This window comes from Alexandromys fortis, unplaced genomic scaffold (genome assembly GCF_014885135.2).
Source record: "Alexandromys fortis isolate MF-2015 unplaced genomic scaffold, M_Fortis_MF-2015_v1.1 scaffold_281, whole genome shotgun sequence".
NCBI classification, from domain to species: Eukaryota; Metazoa; Chordata; class Mammalia; order Rodentia; family Cricetidae; genus Alexandromys; species Alexandromys fortis.
Window position 1 is genome coordinate 844,426 of NW_026068161.1, and position 5,475 is coordinate 849,900.

Sequence of the window (5,475 nt, forward strand, 5' to 3'; positions counted from 1 at the left end):
TTTTGTTTTTTTGAGATAGGGTGTCACTGTATTCCTGAAACTAGCTCTTGTAGATCGGGCTGGCCTTGAACTCACAGAGATCTGTTTGCCTCTGTCTCCTGAGTACTGGGATTAAAGGTATAAGCCACCTTTAATTTCTTTATCCATTCATCTGTTCATGTGATTGTCATGTATGACTCTCATTCAAGTTCACACTACTTACAGATTAAATTTCATTTCTTAATATTGATTATGTGGCCACCATAGCCATGCTCATAAACTAATTTTAGAAAATTCTAGCAAGATTTTATTCATTCATATAATTTAACTGCATGCCAACTAGAAGTCAAGCACTATGCTATAATTTTGAGGTACAATGATAAATCAAATACAAAATCAATATGAAATTCATTCAGTCTTTACAGGGCCAAGTATTTAGGCTCGTGGACTGTAGTGTTTTTCTAGTCACAGTTATTCAACTATGCTCTTGTTGTAGGAAAACATGCATAGACTCATAAGCCAATGAACTGGTTCTGCTACTGTAACATTTTATTTACAAAACACATGACAGACTAAATTTAGTCCTCCGCTGTGGTTTGCCGACATCTGTTCTAGTCATTAACATAGGAGTCTATGTTGTCCAATAAGGATGCAGTCAACACAGATATAGCTTAGAACACTGAAAAAAAAAGTAAAACACTTAGGAAAGTTAGATCTGATAATGTTTATTGACCTTGGTTTGCATAAAGTATTATTATTTCATCAAGAAACAGTGTATTTATCTTATTACTTGCTTTCATCTTTTAATTCTAGGTCTTTTATACGCACAGTTCCTTTCAATGCATACCTGCCATGTTGCTAGTGCTCAGTGGCCACCACAATACTTAGTGGACAACACTAGACACTTGCCTAGGTCTGTAAAAAGACATAGAGTGTTGTATGTTCTTTTAAGGAAACAATTCCTACTTACCGCAAGTAGAGAAGACCCCCCCCCCAAAAAAAATGCCAGTTAAATTATTCCACTCAAGTCCAGCCTGGTACCTATGAGTTTATTTAGGCTGAATGGGGGATAAGTGACTTAAAGGATCATGGGTACTCTGGGTCAAAATGGCCATTCCGACATGGGTGATGCCTGATAAAAGTTGCATCACTGGAGACACCCTGCACAACCTGTAGACAATTATACTACCAAAGCCCTTCTCTAGTGACAATTATTTACATAATCTTCAAGTGGTGCTTATGAGTCTTGTGTGTGTGTTGTATAAGTTTCATAAACCCGAAGAGTTTTGTGAGTTGCAGGAGCCTCCGGATATCTGCCCTTATTACTTAGTCCCATTCAATAAGAATAAAATGTGATGTGAAATTGCACACATTGATAGAAACATATACATATATGTTGGTATATAGTTTGAATATTTAAATATAGATACCCAGGTGATTTGGAATAAACACAGAAAAGGAAAAGAGAATTTCATGTCTACGGAAGATATGGCTATTAGAAAGGGTCTTTAATACAAAAACAATCCTGTGGGATGAGCAAGGCTTCCGGAGATGAGAACAGATAAAAACAGGACTCTAGTTGGAGGAAAAGATGCATATAATGACCTGGAGAGAGGAAAGGCAGCAGCTTCTTCAGAGAATAAAATATATGTCAGTGCACAGAGCCAGATGGAGGTGCTGACCCAGAGCCCAGGCAACACCTTGGGAGGAGTGTGCAGTGAGATACATGGACGTGAGCCATACTAACAACAGAACTGATGAAACCGAGAGATCTAACACAGGACAGGGAAGAAGCCAGAGGGTAGGATGATGTTGAGGATCTGGGATCATACCAAATGAAGAGATGGAACTGACATCCGCCAAGATAAGACATTGAGGGACAGGGACAGGGACAGGTTTAGATAAAGATGAAGGGTTTAGTCCTGACCTTCTTCGAGCCCTTGGGGAAAGGTGAACCAATAACAGAAAACAGAAGCATCACACACACAGCAGACTTTTGCACTGGGAAAGCTCTTTGTGCCTTTTCTGATGAAATCAGAAGCTTTCTCGGGGCAAGGGAGATGGGTCAGGTGATAGAACATTTGTCAGGCAAGCACTGGGACCAGACAGAGTTCAGATCCTCAGAACTCACATAAATGGCTGTGGAACCCGGCCTGTAATTCTATGATTCAAAAGATGGAGGAAGGAGATGCCCCAGGAGAATGCTGCCTACTTGGACTAGCTGTATCCGTTCAAATATGGGGTTCAATATGGGTTTAAATAAGGGGCCCTGCCTCAGTAAACAAGAGGAGAAACATTTGGAAAAGATACCCCACATCTACCTCAGGGCTCCATACTCACACAAATACTTGTGTACATTCACACACACACATGCTTGTGCACATACATACATACAGAGACACCTTCACACACACACAAATTCATACCACACATACACATACATGCAAATCAGAATAAAAGAGCTCTCTCTCCCCTCCTTCCAGCTCAAACCATTTGTATTTATTCTTTTCCACTTTTAGGAGAATGAGACTGTCCAGCCTGCCTAGCTGTTGGGCTTTTTCTGCTCTTTCTGTAACTAGCCCCTGTTCATTTTCATATGTCAATTCTAATATCACTGCTCTGGAAGAATTCCCAGTCTCCCAGATGTGGTCGGAGCCCCTAGCTGTCTCGATTCCCTTATATATTTCCTCCGGGGAAACTTTCACACTTGTAATTTCACATCTATTCACACAACTGTTTGATTAATGACTTTCTGCTTCAAAAATAGTGATTGGTAAACAACTCTTCTGTTCTTGCTTGACATTGTAACACTAGCCTCTGTCACTTGGCCCAGGGTAGATGTTGAATAAATAGTTACCAAATGAATAAACATAATGCTAAAAGTCTCTTTTGAAACCCAAAGTTATCTGAGAAGGGACATAAGCCTTAGCATGGATTCCACTATTTGGCCACAAATGCAATCAAAGGTATTAACTTTTTTTTTTATTTTCTTTGACTTTGGGTTTTAATTCTTCAGTCACAACTGAGGTGATAGAAATTTAGTCCAACCTGGTTGGTTTATGTTTACCAAGACTAGTAGAGGCATTCCCTGCCCAAAAATCCACCTACTGGCCTAGGCAAACACAGAAGAACCCCCTCATTTTGCCCAAGTTTATTCTAAGTTAGGGGTTATGCTAAGGGGCTTTTCCCCTCCTTTGATGGCACATTCACACAGACCAAGTTGACCCCTTATGATTGTCTGCCTTGTAACATCTATTTTCATAGGCAATAGGTACTATACTTTAGCTATATGAATGGAGATGGGGGAAGAGAAAATGAAAGTGAAATTCTAGGTTAAAAAATGGTAAAAACATGATGCTTATTAGCTTCTGTGAAAAATTAAAGATAACAGATGACTTTGGGTGAATGGATTTTACAACTTCAGAAGAAATATATCCAGAGGCAAGAGATATGCAGAAGAAAACAAAATTGTTTTCTAGGTTGGTCTCTTCTGTGTCCATGAACAGTGACGCAGTCTGAGAGAGAGGGAGCCCTTTGATCATAGCCCCTACATGAAGCACCAGCTCACATTGCTCCCTTGTAGTTATTCACTCATGGCTACAGGGTTACTGTCCGGCCTCTGGGTTGTAGGGTTCCCAAAGGCAGGGGCGCTCAATCAGAAAGTGCCCACCTCAGCCACTGCTGTGTTGTCAGCCCTGGCATAAAACAATGCTCAACAAATATGGAATACGTCTATCTGTTGATCGGTGTTCTAACCTTGTTTATGTTGCTATGTTAGAACAAGCTCACCAACAACGACTTAGGGAGGAAAAGGCTTATTTGGCTTACAAGTCCATTAATGAGGGATGCCAGGGAAGGAATTTAAATAGGAACTTGAAGCAGACCGTGGTGAAATTGCTGCTTCCTGGATCACTCACAGACCCATCTAAGCAAGTTTTTATAAACAGCCCAGAACTACCTGCCCAATGAATGGTAACACCCACAGGAGGCTGGGCCTTCCTAGACAAACTAGCAATCAAGACACCCACACAGACATACCCAGAGACCGACCTGATCTGATACCTAAACTACGGTTCCTTTTTCAGGTGACTGACTGCAAGCTGTGTCAAGCTGATGGCTGAGGACAAACATGAAAAGCATGAATGAGGAGATACAGATTAGAATTCCCCTCTTCTTCGAGTTCCAGCTCTCCTCTGAACCTTTGGGAAGAAACTTTTCATTGATGCTTCTCACCGCCCTGAAAAGCACCCCTCATTCCTTTTAGAGCATTTATCAAGAAACAGTGGTCGCAGCAGTTAAGGGGATAAATTCCTGAGACCAAAATTATTTGTTTACATAGCATCTAAGTTTTCTAACAAGAGAAAATGAGTTAAAGACCCTGAGCACTGTTTCCTACAAAATGGAGAGACAACTGTAGAGTCAATGTCATTAGGTTTATTATGAAGAGTAAATGGGGATATATATATATATATATATATATATTAAACTTTTAGTTCATTAACACATTTAAGCACATTTAAGCACCCAGAAGTCATCTTTTATACTTATGACTTCCAGTTTTCCAGTTTTAGGATGACAATCTCAAAACTGCTACATTTGCTGAATACATGCTATTTTGAGCAGTCAGAATCATATTCTATGTGGGCTTTCACAGTGAAGTCATAGTTAATTCTATGGCTTATTATTTTACCTCTCCACCATTATGAAACTTGGGCTCAAGGGGGTTACATAAATTGTCCAAGGTCTCATAACTAGTAATTAGATTTATTGTCATTGGACCCCAACTGATAACACAACAGCTTTCTACACTGTCTCCAGAGATGTACACATCTTACATCTTGTGCTAAGTTATAAATTTCATGCCAGGCAAGGATTTGGTCTGATTTATCTTTGTATCCCCCAAAGCATCCAGCTTTAATGCCTTATATGCCAACAATGAGTAAATATTTATTAAGTGATGGAACACAGAGTGAAGGGACCCCAAAGTAAAACTCCATCAATGTCATAATATTGTCCTGGCACTGAGTCTGCAGAAGGCGCTCCTGTGCATGTCGAACAGGAGCAATCTTTTCATGGTTGGAGCGGCACCTTCAGGAAGACTCAGGTTATAAACAGAAGACCTGCCGTGTGCTCAGGCACATTGTGTCACCCGCGTCTCAGTGTTGTGTGGACTCATCTGGAAATGTGTACATTTGCACAGGGGACTGCACCCCATTATTGATTTAAAGAAGAGTTTTTCCAAAACTGAGAGGATAACTCATTGCAAGCCTGAGAAACTGAGTTAGATTTTCTAGAATCCACATAAAGAAGCTGATCACGGTGGTAGCATCTCATAATCCCAACACTAGGGAGGCACAAACAGGGAGATCCCTACAGCTCACTGGCCAGCAGCCCAACCTACTTTGGCAAGCTTCAAGCCAATGAGAGCTAAGTTAGCACCTGAGTAAAAAAGAACCAGAGGCTGCCCCCTGGCCTACATACATGCACACACATTCT